Genomic DNA, 9,044 nt, shown 5'->3' on the forward strand with positions numbered 1-9,044 from the left:
AATATAAGCCTAGCATTTAGTTTGGTACAGCGGGGTTAATATAAGCCTAGCATTTAGTTTGGTACAGCGGGGTTAATATAAGCCTAGCATTTAGTTTGGTACAACAGGGTTAATATAAGCCTAGCATTTAGTTTGGTACAGCAGGGTTAATATAAGCCTAGCATTTAGTTTGGTATAGCGGGGTTAATATAAGCCCAGCATTTAGTTTGGTACATTGGGGTTAATATAAGCCTAGCATTTAGTTAATATAAGCCCAGCATTTAGTTTGGTACAGCGGGGTTAATATAAGCCTAGCATTTAGTTTGGTACAGCGGGGTTAATATAAGCCTAGCATTTAGTTTGGTACACCAGGGTTAATATAAGCCTAGCATTTAGTTTAGTACAGCGGGGTTAATATAAGCCTAGCATTTAGTTTGGTACAGCGGGGTTAATATAAGCCTAGCATTTAGTTTGGTACAGCAGTGGTAATATAAGCCTAGCATTTAGTTTGGTACAGCGGGGTTAATATAAGCCTAGCATTTAGTTTGGTACAACAGGGTTAATATAAGCCTAGCATTTAGTTTGGTACAGCGGGGTTAATATAAGCCTAGCATTTAGTTTGGTACAGCGGGGTTAATATAAGCCTAGCATTTAGTTTGGTACAACAGGGTTAATATAAGCCTAGCATTTAGTTTGGTACAACAGGGTTAATATAAGCCTAGCATTTAGTTTGGTACAGCGGGGTTAATATAAGCCTAGCATTTAGTTTGGTACAGCGGGGTTAATATAAGCCTAGCATTTAGTTTGGTACAACAGGGTTAATATAAGCCTAGCATTTAGTTTGGTACAGCAGGGTTAATATAAGCCTAGCATTTAGTTTGGTATAGCGGGGTTAATATAAGCCTAGCATTTAGTTTGGTACAACAGGGTTAATATAAGCCTAGCATTTAGTTTGGTACAACAGGGTTAATATAAGCCTAGCATTTAGTTTGGTACAGCGGGGTTAATATAAGCCTAGCATTTAGTTTGGTACAGCGGGGTTAATATAAGCCTAGCATTTAGTTTGGTACAACAGGGTTAATATAAGCCTAGCATTTAGTTTGGTACAGCAGGGTTAATATAAGCCTAGCATTTAGTTTGGTACAGCGGGGTTAATATAAGCCTAGCATTTAGTTTGTTACAACAGGGTTAATATAAGCCTAGCATTTAGTTTGGTACAGCAGGGTTAATATAAGCCTAGCATTTAGTTTGGTACAGCAGGGTTAATATAAGCCTAGCATTTAGTTTGGTACAGCGGGGTTAATATAAGCCTAGCATTTAGTTTGGTACAACAGGGTTAATATAAGCCTAGCATTTAATTTGGTACAGCGGGGTTAATATAAGCCTAGAATTTAGTTTGGTACAGCAGGGTTAATATAAGCCTAGCTGTCTGCTTGTCAGACGTTGATCTCTGTAGTACCATACACATAGCTAACCGTGCCCAAACGAGACGAGACAAATGTGAGCCAGTCGAAATCACGAATCAACATTGTAATCAAGTAAATGCCAAAATATAAAATGGTCAAGCAAACGAAAATGCATGTTATTCATAGCGTTGGTGACTGTAACTATGATACTGGCAACAATTGAATTACGATTTTTTTTTCAACGGGTGTTGAGCGTTCGTAAATGAATCAGTTATTCTGCGCTCTGGCACACTCTGAATGTCAAGGCAAACAACATGGTTGTCTGTTTCTCCAAAATGCTGGACAAAACGTCCAGGCAGGGCCTCCAAGTCCGCAGCCGGCCAGCCAGCCACAGACACCTATCCTACTATGTGCTCCACACTAGTTTCTATACTCTGTCTCTCTCTACTCATAGATGAAACCCCTCCCCAATGCAACGCAGTCAAAAACATAATGTACAAACACACAAGCCATATAGTTTAGAAACAGACAGCGACAAGGCTACTTTTTCCTGTAGATTTAAATATCAATACATTTCCCACAGTGCTGTCTGCTCGTGTAGAGCCTGTTTTTCCATCAATAACTAGGGTACACTCAATTGATCACTAATTTTGAAGCGGGCCAATTTAAAGTACATAACATGGTTTCAGAAGTGCTTCAACCAGTGGCGGTTCTAGACCATTTCAACTGGGGGGGGCCAAGCTGGGGCCAGTTGTACTGTTAGAGGGGCCAGTTACATTAGACGTTATTGTTCTCATATCGTTTTCTTCACTGCATTGCAGGCATTAGCAGGCAAAAGACCATGTTCATAATCATCATCGTTGTCACTGTCTAATAACGGATGTAAAAAAAAAAGAACTATATCAAAAATGTGTTATGTAAAAATTATTTCATACTCCACATTTAGGGGGGCCACAAGGGGGTCCAAAATTGTTGTCACAGGGGCAAAATGTAAGGGTGTGCTCGTAAATTCCATCTGGAGTGCCAGAGTGTGATCAGAGTGCACTCTGGCTGTTCGTAAATTCATCCGTTATTCTGTCCTCTGGCACCTTCAGACGAGAGCGCTCTGATGTCGGAGTAGATAGCCAGAGAACATGTACGAACGCACCCATAATAAAATGGCGTCCAGACGAGACGAGACAACTTTTTTAGAGCCAGTCGAAATCACGCATCAAACATATAAATACCAATACCAATAGAACAAAAGTGTACTGTAATTCCAGGTTCAATGTTTGACGTGACTGAGTTAGCTGAAGTTGGCTAGCTAGCTAGCGAATGACAATAACGTTATTCAGGTCTTTTGCATAGCAACTATGCAAAATGAATTAACGACTGGGTCGTGTCTGTAGCAACATGACCACCTGGTTTTTGTCCGGACTATATCTTCTGGTGGAAGAAGTCAATTGCATCGCTTGACTTATCACAATAGCGTTTTAATGAAAACATGTAAATTTATTGTTATTTTATTTTAATATGTTGCTAAAAGTTTTATTTAAGCATGATAATGCCCTATAAACTGATGTTTGAGGGATATATTTGCACGGGTGTTGCAAAACGTGCCAATATATCCTGAAAACACCAGTTTATAGGGCGTTATCATTTATATACAACTTTTAGATGAAGTTGTAAAGACTGCAAACTAGCTGCACTTCGTTTTGTTGTACCTTTTTTTCAACTGACATTTCTTTGTATATATGCATAAAAATGATGCCAGCTGATTAATGACTTCGACTGGCTGATAAACGTTGTCTGTCTGTCTCGTACCGACACCTACACATACATTACTATGGGACAGCTGGAGATAGACTGAATATTGAAACAATATTGCAAATGTCAGCGAGACAGACAGCAAGGTTTATACAAATCACTGCGGTTGAAAACTAACTGTTAGCCTAAAAGAATTGTGAGATAATGTCTAGATACCTTTTAATAGTGGAGAACAAGTTTGTAATTTGCCTGGCTGGGCTGATGAGATTGATGAGATTGCGCAGCCAAATGGAATAGAGTAAATAGGCATTTTAAGGTCATAGATTTTCAAAATGTCTCTTCTCTCTCATGGTAGACAGTCTTCATAAAATGATCTATTTTTCCGCTCTCTTATATAGTACGAATATGAAAGTACTAAACACATTAGGCTAAAGGTCCATCAGAAAACATTGTGTAACTTGATATTGCCATTGATAATAATGTCTTCCTCATGGTTTTTGAAATATATGATACATAGCCTAAATATTAGAAATTATTTAGCTCTACTCTTATCTCATCATTACAACCCCAAAAACATTAGTTGCAGGGATATATTAGATATTGTTTGTTTACATTTTCAACAAGAACGAGAACCAAAATTGACTAAGATGCTTAATACTTTACTATTATCACAGATGCCTAATCAGAATAAAAACTGCTGCATCATGAGTCCAAAGGGTACATCATCTCATATCTAGTTATAAAACCAAATCATAAACACAGATTCAAATGAGAAAACATGTCTATTGATGTGAAGGCTATATAAAACTGTTGTCAATATAAAAATGCCACTCTGTAGTACATTTTAGTAATTTGGCAGAGCTCTTATCCACAGCGACTTACAGGAGCAATTAGGGTTAAGTGCTTTAATGAATTATTTATTTTTCTACTTGGGCAACAGGGTTGATATGTTACGCTCGACCTGCTCAGTTGACTGTTAGATGTTAAATGTTTATTTTGAAAATATTATTTAAAAAGGAATAGTTTTCCAATTTTAAAATTAGATTTCAGTTACAAAGCTGACCTTAAACCTGAGGGACAAATTTAAATTAATCACATCAAGTAAATAATAGTTTTCTGATACGACTTTGTTAAAGCAAATAACTAGGGCTTTACAATGATAGTGAAAATATTCCTATTAGTAAGACAAACATGATTCCTGTAGGCTATCAGTCATAAATTGTGTTTAGGATTTGTGCAATGCATATCACTACTACACTATATGCCTAGCCTGTCCTGGCTCAGGTGTTTTAAAACATGCAGAAGAAACAGGAACAGCGGTGTTTCTTCAGGCCTCACAGGGCGAGCACTAGGACCCATTCTTTATCCTACCAACCTTTATACTGGATGGGCTAGTGTTTAAATGTCCACCTTATTAGAGACAATGAAAACATTTAAGTACAAATCCCATCAGATTTCCCAAAGAGTCTTGAAGAATATCACTTATAAATGCCCAAATAGGCTTAGTATAACTATTGTAACCCACCAGAACCCAAAATATAAGCTTGTTTTATTTGTAAACAAACATCAATTATAGCTTCAAAACATAGTTAAAACTAAAATGTTGATCCCATGGATGGTCAGTCCTTGCATCATAGCTCTGTCTGTGAATTTGAGAGTGGTTACACTTCTCCACTCCCATCTCTCAGATGTTAACAAAAACAAGTGGCGGTGTCTGAATTGTTATTTTTCAAATCCCAGATTGCCCCTTTGCTTTGGCAGAAAATAGAGGTGTATTTGTTATGGTAATACAGAGAAGAAGAAAAAAAGTTAAATATATGTCAAATATATGTGAAATATTATTCCTTTAAATAAAATGTCTTTACTTTGTGCTAAATACAACATTTCATTAAAATCCATTTCTCACAGACAGGAAGCACAGCTTGCTCGGATAGGAACCAAGTTGGTAGTTGTTTCCCCAGTTGGGGTCGGTGCTGTCATTGAATGGGCATATCAAAATGGCGGATCAAGAAGTCTCGGTGAGGGAGTTCGTTGCTGTTACAGATGTTGATGAGGAGAGGGCCCGTTTTTTCTTGGAGTCTGCCGGCTGGGATTTGCAGGTACGGACAAGTTGTACTAAATGTGATATTTGATTTTAACTCACAACGATATACGAATGACAGTAGTTAGCTAGCTGCCAGACCAGCACATACTAGCCGGTACTAGATAACTAACGTAGCTAGTTTGTAGCGGTTTGTGCAAGTCACTCTTTCTCACAACAAAAGCTTGAAGGACCATTGTTATCTTATTCCCTAGGATCTATATCTACCAATCAGTTTCCAATGTTTTACTACCACTGTCTAATAGTCTGTTTCATTTAAGGAATGGCTCACTCACTGCGTTCTAGCTATCTGGCTAGCTAGCTTGCTCTAAGACTGGCAGATAGAATCGTTCAGCAGTTTTTTTATTGTTTTATTATTTAACTAGGCAAGTCATTTAATAAGAAATTCTTATTTACAATGACGGCCTAGGAAAAAGTGGGTTAACTGCCTTGTTCAGGGGCAAAACGACAGATGTTTTACCTTGTCAGCTCGGGGATTCGATCTGCAACCTTTCGGTTACTGGTCCATCTCTCTAACCACTAGGATACCTGTCGCCCCAGTTAGCCTACTTCATAATCATAACTAGCTAACTATTCATCTTCATCAAGTGACTGAGATGATAGCTAATTTATCAGATTTTCGCTTCCTATCTAATTGCTAGTTTAATAACATCCTTTTTAGTTAGCTACCTTTTTTTTTTTTTTTTACATTTGGCAAGTTCACCATTAAGCTCGAGCAAAGTAGTTAGTGATCAGGTTTAGACTTTGACTAGATATCTTGATGTTTTGGTCTGTTTCCTTAGCTTGCCCTGGCCAGTTTCTTTGAAGATGGTCCTGAGGATGACATCGTGACACTTCCTCAGCCAGAGAGTGGTGGATCCTCTGTGCCTCGTCCTACAGGGCCCAGGTACATAACTAAATCTGTTGTTTCTCTGTTAGTCTTGGTATAATTTAGGATAGGCAATATCTAACTCATTTCAGTGTTTCTCTTGTCAAACTTAAAAAAAAAAAAAAAAAAACTATCCTATAAAGCATTTCATGTTACATGATTGATGTTGATGGTTATTTTTGTGTGTGTTTCTGTTGTGTAAAGGAGTGAAAATAGGGTGACCTCCTTCAGAGATATGATGCATGAGGAAGTAGATGACAGTGATGAGGAGGAAGGGCAAAGGTAGGTCTGACTACTTCTGTGACTTTGGGGAATTTTCAATGAATTTCACATTGCATGTAGTCTATGTGCATTTTGGACAGAGTGTAGTGAGGCTCCTAGGTCCCAGATCTGTTTGTGTTTTTGCCTACTCCATTGTCAAGCCAAACAGCATGACAATTCCATGAGGAGTTGGCAAGAGAGCAGAAACATAGAAACCTACTGGTACCCAGGCTAGTGAGCCTCCAGAATGTTTCTGTATTCAGTTCTCTGTAGGCTGGTATTGCTTTCTGCTGCATCAACAGATTCTTCTGGGTGGGGTTGGGTCCCTGTGTTATTGTTTTCATCATCCACACAATCGCAGCACTGGTGTTGTAACCAGAAGCTTGGACAGGGTCCAAAATCCAGGTTGTGTTGTTTCCCCTCTTCAATGGCCACATCCTCCCTCGGCTTCCCTCCAGGTTCTTTGCTGGGGGCTCTGAACGCAGTGGGCAGCAGATAGTGGGACCCCCCCAAAAAGAAGAGCTCTAATGAGGTGGTGGAGGACCTCTTCAAGGGGGCTAAGGAGCATGGGGCTGTGCCTGTGGAGAAGGCTGGGAGGGGCCCAGGAGAGCCTAGTCGAGCCAGGGTATGAAAAGCTTCTCAGTAAAACGTTCTGCACCAGGATCATTCCTCTTTAATTCACTGATCATATGTATGTGTTATTAGCCCTGTGTTTTGGGATTGATAGAGCCAATGGTGAAGGATGTTAGTTGTCATGTTTTTCAAACTCTTTCTCTCCTCTTTCCCTCCCTCTAGCCCTTTATTGGTGGTGGCTACCGGCTAGGTGCAGCGCCTGAGGAGGAGCCTGTTTACGTGGCTGGGGAGAGAAGAGCAGCTAACAGCCAGCAGGATGTGAGTGTTTGACAGTGAATTTATTTAGATTTTTTTTTGTACTGCTAGTATACATTTGATCTCAAAAGAATACATTTACTTCAGTTTACTTCTTTACTTACTTATGTATTTTCGTTACTACGTGCTGAAGGTGCATGTAGTCCTGAAGCTGTGGAAGACAGGTTTCAGCCTGGATGACGGTGAACTCAGAAACTACAGCGACCCTGGCAACGCCATCTTCCTGGAGTCCATCCGCAGGGGGTGAGTACACTGTTTGTACCGCGTCCTGGTCATACTATTTATATAAATGACAGCTCATGTCACATATCACAATTTTTCTAAATCCATAAGTTCTAAATGGGTTTATGTCACTGGACAGCTGGAGGCTACATGTCTCTCTCTGAGGTCTGTTTTCTTATTGCTGGGGCATTGTCATAATAGAAGTCATTTGTCCTTTCAGGGAGATTCCTTTGGAGTTGAGGCAGCGTTCCCGGGGGGGTCAGGTCAACTTGGATATGGAGGACCATCGGGATGAGGACTTCTCCAAACCCAAGGTTGCCTTCAAGGCATTCGGTGGGAAGGACAGAAACTGGGCAGGTGGGTGAGTTCTATTTTAATAGAATTCAACACAGAGGAAAGGAATGAAATTGTCCCCCTTTTTCAACACAATGCTTTAATAAAGGTGTCTGTTACACCTTATTACCACAAGGGGGTAGTAAGGGGAATTTTGGCACAAAGTGATATTATATTTGACGTTAAAATCTAAATGTAACCCAGCAATTTTTCAAAACCTGATATTATCTTCTGGGAAAATGTGGACTTATAATATTTCTTCAAGTCTATTTTAAAATACAGTATAATCACAATAAACATCTCTTTCCCACCTCACCCGTCCATTCAGTGCAACCCCTGAGCTAGTGTCTACTCCGTGTATGGGGGACCAGGACCAGGTAGCCAGTGAGACCCAGGCCATCGCCTCTGTAAACCTGGACGCCTCCAAGCCTGTGACCAACATCCAGATCAGACTGGCCGACGGGGGGAGACTGGTGCAGAAGTTTAACCACACTCACAGGTCAGTGATGAAGCCATGAAGCTCTACATCACCCCCTCTATGAAGGGCATGTCCAACACCATATTACCTACTTTCTCCTCATCATTTCCCGTCCCATCCTCAGGGTGTCAGACGTGCGTCAGTTTGTGGTGGGAGCTCGCCCTTTGATGGCGGCGACAGAGTTTGTGCTCATGACAACCTTCCCCAACAAGGAGCTGACTGACGAGAGCCAGTCGCTGCAGGATGCCAACCTGCTCAACGCAGTCATTGTGCAGCGGCTAAAGTGATGGAGCCCCCTGGTGGCCTGGCTGGTTCACAGCTCTTTTACCCCCCTGAGGGATGAGACACCATGGACTTATGGACTTCTTTTTTTTTTTTTTCTATAGTGATGATACATTTTCCCTCTTCAGCTGTTTGCGAGGGGAAGTGGGGAGTGGATAAGGCTTTGATGAAAGACAGATCTGGTGGTAAAACCTGTTTAGAAAGTAGTAGTTGAACATGCACAGTAACAATAAAGCTTTCTTAACAGTCTCAGAGATTGCTTTAGATGTTTATAATACTGTCATTTGTTTTGTTCATCTTCCACTCATCTCTCCTTTGGCTCAACTCTTGCCTGCTTTTTCCACACAAGTTCCCATCAACTCAACTGAAAATGTACCCCTGCATCCCCAACGTACACCATTAGTCTTCTGCTCCCATCAATTCACAACAAACCATCAACAACAAAAGACAGAATGGTTTTATTAAGACTTTTTCTTTCTT

General features: G+C 40.3%; 1 pseudogene; it reads left to right on the forward strand.

The window, feature by feature from the left end:
• The first annotated feature begins 5,081 nt into the window (after positions 1 to 5,081).
• LOC115168631 (NSFL1 cofactor p47-like) lies at positions 5,082 to 8,815 on the forward strand (annotated as a pseudogene).
• Positions 8,816 to 9,044: the final 229 nt, after the last annotated feature.

The sequence above is a fragment of the Salmo trutta genome, chromosome 30 (assembly GCF_901001165.1).
Source record: "Salmo trutta chromosome 30, fSalTru1.1, whole genome shotgun sequence".
Lineage (NCBI taxonomy): Eukaryota > Metazoa > Chordata > Actinopteri > Salmoniformes > Salmonidae > Salmo > Salmo trutta.